This window comes from Haliaeetus leucocephalus, unplaced genomic scaffold (genome assembly GCF_000737465.1).
Source record: "Haliaeetus leucocephalus isolate CR32 unplaced genomic scaffold, Haliaeetus_leucocephalus-4.0 Scaffold153, whole genome shotgun sequence".
Lineage (NCBI taxonomy): Eukaryota > Metazoa > Chordata > Aves > Accipitriformes > Accipitridae > Haliaeetus > Haliaeetus leucocephalus.
The window spans coordinates 223658-231257 of record NW_010972589.1 but is presented as its reverse complement, the minus strand read 5'-3'; the positions used below and the strand labels follow the sequence as shown (position 1 = coordinate 231257).

Here is a 7600-nt window from a genome sequence, read left to right as displayed (position 1 = left end):
AAAGACCGTGGAGACAAGACGCGGCGTGCACCCACCACCAAAGAATTGAAGATTGAGGACCAACGGGACGCCGCTGGACCCATGGTGGGGACTATTCTTGCAACCCTATCCCGAGTGCTTGCTTGATTTCTGCCTTCTTCTACCATTCTATCCTATCGGTATTATTTTCTACTTTTGATAATAAAAGCTGGTTTGGGTATACAGCCTTTGACCTTGTTTGTGTCTTAATCTCGCTCTTGGGATCATATTGAAACCTCTCCCTGATATTGGGTCAGGGCATTAAATTGGCATCACAGACAGGATCCCTTGAGAGGAGAGTGCCATACTGTTTCCCAAATACGTGAGACCTCTCAGGAACATAAGGGTTTGTGTTGTGTTTAATATTTTATGTGCTGCCTTCCTGAGACAACTGCTTCCCTGCTTTATACGAGATGAATGATAGTAAAATTGCCCCTTTGGGGAAAGAAGTTTTGTTTGATTTTTTAGAAAAACATAAAAGCGTGACTGTCTGTGCCTGGGGTAGACTGGGCTCAGGGAAATTGGCATAATCTGCAGAGCGTTGTTGATCAGACGGTCGCTTCAACAGAAAGACACTAGAGTGCAGTCAGGAAAGGGAAAATCTATTGTTTGTGCCATTCTCAGTGCCAGTTTGGCCGCAGCAGGAGAGGCTAGGGATTGCTGCCTCACTGCAGAATCTCAAATTATTGAATCCTTCCAAAACCTCGCTTGGTCCTTTCTGGGACAAGTGGCAGAATTAAAAGAACAAGTTGAAGCAGAAAAGAACCAAGTGAAACATTTGCAGACTGCTCTTAAGGAGCAGCTCCTTGCGGATACTGTCCGCGAGGGAATTCCCCCAAGATCAGAAATTGGCTACCCCTTTGATGACCTGCAGGCAGCAAAAGAGAGAGTCGAGAAGTTAGAACTGCCTTTGTCGTGACCCTTAGTCAAGACTGAGTATGTTTACGATGATGAGCAGGACCAGTCCCCCCAAGTTACAACTAAGGAGGCCCCTATACTGCCAATGAGTTGGCGAAACTAAAAAAGGAATTTGGCCAAACCCCTAAGGAGTCAGAAACAGAGTATGTGCGGAGAGTATCGTTGTCTGGGAGGGACCAGATTCTGTTAACTGAAAAGGAGGCAGAAGGGTACTGGGCACCGGGAGTGTTTTTAACTACTGGGAATTACCGCGCCCCCCAGTCTTTAACCCAACTGGCAGCCTGTTGGGCGGGGGGTTGAACCCCTTGGAGAGGGGGGACCCCTTCGCAATTACAGGGACGATTCATCAACTAGTAGAGAGTGTGCAGAAGGCAGCTTGTCTGCAGATGATGTATGATCGAAAATTGGAGCCTAGACAGGAGTCCCTGATGATGATGCCGGTAGATCCTGAGTGAATGACTCCCCTTATAAGGGGACTCCCCGATTCTTTGAAGCCAATTGGTATACAATTACAAGGAAAGATACAGGCGATGCCCCAGGTTGAGAGAGTTGCAGCTGCTTTAGAAGGACTCATGCCTGATTGGTGCACCAGCAACCCCCAGGTAGGAAAATGTGGACTTGGGGAGAAGTGGCCCAGGAATTAATTACGGGCACAAGTATGGTCCTGTTAACTCTCCAGCCACCAAAATGGACTCCAGGGGCTTGAGGTGAGCAGAAGTAAAAACAGTTCTGCGCCCTGGCAGTGATAAAAGAACACCCCTCACCAAACTGCCAGGAGGGAGAGACATCCCTAACAAAGATAATATACTGTGGGCGGAGGGACAGCAGAAGGGGATCCCACATGACTTAATGGACAGGCTGCCAACAGACAAATTAGAAAAGTTGGTAACAGGGTGGCCGATCCACTCTCCTTTTAACTCCCCGGTGTGGCCAGTACAAAAACCTAATGGCAAGTGGAGAGTGACTACAGATTATCTCAGACTTAATGCAAATACCGGTTTGTTGACAGCCGCGGTACCTAATGTTGCTGAGCTTATAGCTACAATCCAGGAATGAGCCCACCTGATTATAGCAACAGCGGATGTTAATGATATGTTTTTTATGGTCCCCCTACAACCAGAGGACCAAGACTGCTTTGCATTCACTTGGGAAGGTCAGCAATTTACTTTCACCCGACTCCCACAAGGATATAAGCATTCCCCCACTCTAGCCCATCAAGCGTTAGTGCAGGAGCTAGTAGTTTAGACAGAGGAGGTGGTCAGCATTTACCAATATATCGACAACATTCTTGTGGGAGGGGATGAGACAGAAAAAGTTCAGATTTCAGATAACTCAGGATTTCCCACTTAGAAAGTTTGGGGCTGAAAATTCCACCAGAGAAAATACGAACACCCTCAACTGAAGTAAAGTTTTTAGGAACTTGGTAGAAGGGAGGAATGACATGTATTCTACCAGACACCCTTTCCTCATTAGATCAGATTAAAATGTCAGAGTCAAAAAAGGATTTGCAGCATGTACTAGGATTACTTGTGTTTTCTCCAAAACACATCCCTAATTTTTCAATTATTGCAAGACACCTGTATGACTTGTTGTGAAAAGGGGCCCAGTGGGAATGGTCTGAACCCCACAAAGCAGCACTGCAGTTGCTAGTGTTTGAAGCGACTACTCACCAAGCTCTTGGTCCCATTCACCCCATAGACCCCGTCCATATTGAATGGGGATTTGCCAAGACAGGACTATCAATACATTTATGGCAAAAGGGCCCTGAAGGACCCATTCAACCTATTGGGTTCTATTCCTGTAGTTTTAAAGACACTGAAAAAAGATATACAGCCTGGGAGGAGGGTTGGTTTGTAGTCAGTTTAGCCTTGAGAGAGGCTGAATGGACTATTCGGCAACAGCCAGTAGGTGGCTCGGAGGGCCTCTGTGCGGAAATGGTATGCCCAGATAGAGCATTATTGTGACATTTTTACAGTGTCTGAGGGAGCCACCAAGATGTTAACCATTCAAGAGATGAGCCCAGACAGAGAAACACCCGAACTCCCTCCCGTAATACAAGTGGCCCCTCCGTTTTCCGAGCAGTTGCAGAATGTTTGGTTTACTGATGCTTTCTCTAAGCGAGAAGGAAGAACTTGGAAATATCGAGCTGTAGACTCTGCGTAGACGCAGACAAACAAATAATCACCAAAGGGGAAGGTAGTGCTCAAGTAGGGGAATTAGTTGCAGTACGGATTGTTTTCCAACATGAAGCCCAATCTACCTCTCCTGTCTATATCTATACTGACTCTTATGCTGTATTTAAAGGCTGTACTGAATGGCTTCTGTTCTGGGAACAGAATGAGTGGGAGGTCAACAGGATGCCTGTAGGGCAGAAAGAAAAGTGGCAAGATACTCTAACCATTGCTAGGCAAGGAAAATTTGCAGTAGCCTGGGTGGCTTCCCATCAACAGGATAGCACCCCTGTTAGTTGGTGGAATGGCAAAACTGGTGAATTAGCCCAATTAGCTCCCCTCCAGAACACCCCAATAGCAGAAGACTGGGACCGATTGTTAGAATGGCTACGTGTAAAAAGGAAACATTCGGGGATCAAAGATCTCTATTGTGAGGCCCAAGCTCAAGGTTGGCCAGTTACCAGGGAAGAATGTAAAACTTGTGTGTCTGCCTGTGAACAATGTCGTACCCGCTTGGAAAGACACCCCCTGGAAGGTGACCCCCTACACTTGAGGGAGGGGAAAGGGCTGTGGGAGGCCTGGCAAGTGGACTATATTGGTCCCTTCTGAAAATCAGAAGGAAAGCATTATGTGTTAGTTGAAGTAGAGATAGTGTCAGGGTTAGTCCAAGCTGAAGCATTTGCCAGAGCTACTGGGGAGAACACAGTGAAAGCTTTGAAAGAGTGGTTTGGCACCTTCCCCAAAGCATGGTCGATTCAGTTGGATAATGGTTCCCACTTTACTGCTAAAATAGTGCACGACTGGGCAACCCAGGAAGGAATCTCATGGGTATACCATGTTCTGTATTATCCACAGGCAAATGAAATTGTGGAAAGAACAAATGAGCTACTGAAGTGCTTCCTCAAACCACATAAGCCAGGATGGGCCAAACGGCTATGGGATGTGGTGGCTAGTGTTAACAGTCATTGGGGAGTAAACAGGTGCCTGAAAATTACAGCATTCTGCCCAAAGGACCCAACCATTATGCCAGCCCCAGATGGCCCAGATCATCCCAGAAATCCATCACATTTTCTGGGCCAACCAGTCTTAGTTGAACTCCCCACGGTGGGGGCAGTACCTCTGGTACTGGAAACCCCAATGAATAAATATAGTTGGAAAGCAAAGGATGCTTATGGAAAAGAACATAAGATCAACACCAGGTAGATTATTCCATCCTTCTAATAACAATTTGTTTCCGCTTCCTTAGAATGAACCGAGTCTGGGTTTTTTTCGTTTCCAGGTGAAGACTCTGGAGCCTGCCTGAAGGAACACATGAACCTGCTGACTGTCTGCATGGTTTTGTCGGTGATTGCTTTGTTAATATTTATAGGATGTTTGGCATACCACCGCAGACGTTGTTTTGGTTGACCATTGTCGCCACCTTTAATATTTGGGGAAACTCCTGTGCCCCCCTCATCGGCTCGTTGTGGCAAAATGAATTTATTGTTTTAGGCCAGCAAGTGGCCAACACTTTTAACCTGACTAATTGTTGGGTATGTGGTGGACCCTTGGGTTTGGAAAGCTGGCCATGGACTGCTGTCCCTATTTCCCCGAAATGGTTAGTGAGTAATTACAGTGAGGTAAAAAATGATTCTTACTGGGGTGAAGACACGCAGCCCTGGGCAATAAGATACCCAGCCCAAGGTGAATATTGCCTGAACCAAACACAGAAAGATGGTGTCCCTGTGGGAAACATCAAATGTAACTGGACCTATACTTATGGCAACCATTGCCTCACTGACGGTTGTAGACCGATTAATTGTTCAGGAAACACAAACTCGGACCCTATTTCACACAATGCAGGCTACCAGATGTATTGTAGCCTCTTTAGTTCCCATTCCTCGAATTTTGTACCTCGCTGGCCCGGGTGGGCTTGGGTGAATCAAACAGGGCACAGGAAACAGTTTTCCAATTTTTGGTCTTCCGCTAATCAGTCTAATAACCATCTTAATGTTACCTGCTTTTGGCACCATGGTTCTGGTGCCTGGAAATGCAAATTCACTGATAAGACATATTCCTGGCTCCCTGATGGGACTCAAATTTGGTGGTCAAGTGATAATAAAGACTGTCAGGGACATTTGAACATAGGTCCGGATGGACTTCCTATCTGTTGGGGCACCACAGAGGAGGTAGGAAAAGCCATGGACAGATTGTTGATGAATGGTCCATCAAACCATCCTCTAGGAGTAGATAATACAACATATTTCCAATCACCATGGACACCCACTGGTTTGTTTGAAAATGGTACCCGAGCCTTAAAGGGCCACTATTGGGTGTGTGGCCAACATGCCTACAAACTGTTACCAGCAAATTGGACTGGAGTGTGTTATGTGGGGGTAATTCACCCCTTGTTTTTTCTGCTCCCGGAGAATGAAGGTGATGGACTGGGTGTTAAGGTGTATGATGATCTTAATCGATATCGGCGGTCCATTGATACCTCTGTGGCAGGTGGAAGTGGTCAAACCTGGGGCAAAGATGAGTGGACCCCTCAACGTATCGTACAACATTATGGACCTGCCACCTGGAACCCCAACAAGGGGGTTAGTGGTGCTCGAGAACCTATTTACAATCTAAATTGCATCATTCAGCTGCAAGACGTGTTAGAGATTATTACCAACCAAACAGCCAACACCCTTGATCTATTGGCAGATCAGGCTACCCAAATGCGAACAGCAATCTTCCAACATCACATGGTTCTCGATTACCTGCTAGCCAAAGAAGGAGGTGTTTGCGGTAAACTAAATGATTCTAACTGTTGCTTAAAAATTGATGACAGTGGTAAAATTGTTAAACAAATTACCGCGGGAATACGGAAGCTAGCCCACGTTCCTGTCCAGACATGGAAAGGCTGGGACATTGACTTATTTCCCTGGCTCCCAGGTGGCCCGTGGGTCAAGCGAATCCTATTTTACTTGTTATGTGGTTTTGCCGTGGTGTTGTTTTTGCCATGTATCATTCCATGTTTTATACAATTGATTCAACGTATTGTAACTAATATGCAATTTGTAACTACTGTTTCACCTGATGGTATTAAACAAATTCATGCTGTCCATCAAACCACGCCATCGGTAGTATGGATTGTATGAAATGCTCTTTTCTGGCCTTTTCTACGTAACTATCTTTTCTCAAAACCGCCATGGGTCCTGAAGCAATTTTTGAGTCATGGGGTGGTGTAAGAGACTGAAGTGTGAACTATTTGTCTCGAGCTTATAAAAGACCGTGGAGACAAGCCATGGCGTGCACCTACCACCAAAGAATTGAAGATTGAGAACCAATGGGACGCCACTGGATCCATGGTGGTGACTATTCTTGCAACCCTATCCCGAGTGCTTGCCTGATTTCTGCCTTTTTCTTCCATTCTATCCTATTGGTATTATTTTCTACTTTTGATAATAAAAGCTGGTTTTGTTTATATGGCATTTGACCTCATTTGTGTCTTAATCTCGCTCTTGGAATCATATCGAAACCTCTCCCCGATACTGGATCGGGACAAGGGGGAGGGGGATAATATCAGGCTTGCCTGTGACAAGCTGTGGGATGACACACCAAGGTTAGAGGGACAGGGTGCTAGCGAGGGTCCTCACCCTGTTGCTCTGAGACATGCTGGGTACACTGCAGCATGCTTCAAGTCTTACGGAGATGAGCTAGGGGCTCCTGAGGTAATAGGAGCCAACAGAGAAACACCAGTGAAGCACCTCAAAGGAACTGAGGTGTGTTCCTCTAAGAAGGCAACATAGCCAACAGCCCAGCTGAAGTGCCTCTACACCAATGCACGCAGTATGGGCAGCAAACAGGAGGAGTTGGAAGCCGCTGTGCTGCTAGAAAGCTACGGCCTACTTGCCATTACTGAAACTTGGTGGGATGAATCCTGTGATTGGAGTGCAGCTATCAATGGCTACAGGCTGTTCAGAAGGGACAGGTGAGGAAGGAGGGGCAGAAGCATTGCCCTCTGTGTCAAGAAATGGATAGATTGTGAAGAGCTACCTCTGAATAATAGCCACAAGCAGGTTGAAAGCTTATGCGTAAGAATTAGAGACCGAAGCAACAAAGGGAACCTTGCAGCTGGTGTCTACTACAGGCTGCTGGGTCAAGGGGAGCCTATTGATGAAGACTTCTTATTCCAGCTACAGGAGGCATCATGCTCACAGGCTCTCATTCTGCTGGGGGACTTCAACCACCCCAACATCTGCTGGAAAAGTAGCATGGCGAGCTGTAGGCAATCCAGGAGACTCCTGGAATGCACGGAGGATAACTTTTTAAGCCAGGTAGTAACCCTACCAGAGGGGATGCAATACTGGACCTGATGGTCACCAACACAAGTGAGCTAATTGGTGATGTCAAGGTTGGAGGCAGCCTGGGCTGCAGTGATCATGCGGTGGTGGAGTTTGCAGTCCTGGGGGATATAGGATGGGTGAAGAGTAAAGTCAGGACCCTGAATTTTAGGAAAGCAAACT

General features: G+C 46.5%; 1 long non-coding RNA gene across 1 annotated transcript; it reads left to right on the top strand.

Moving 5' to 3' along the window:
- LOC104828377 lies at positions 1–4889 on the top strand. Its single transcript, XR_774013.1, has 3 exons — positions 1–84; positions 188–190; positions 4387–4889. It is a non-coding gene; the product is annotated as an uncharacterized LOC104828377 (long non-coding RNA).
- The last annotated feature ends 2711 nt before the right edge of the window (positions 4890–7600 follow it).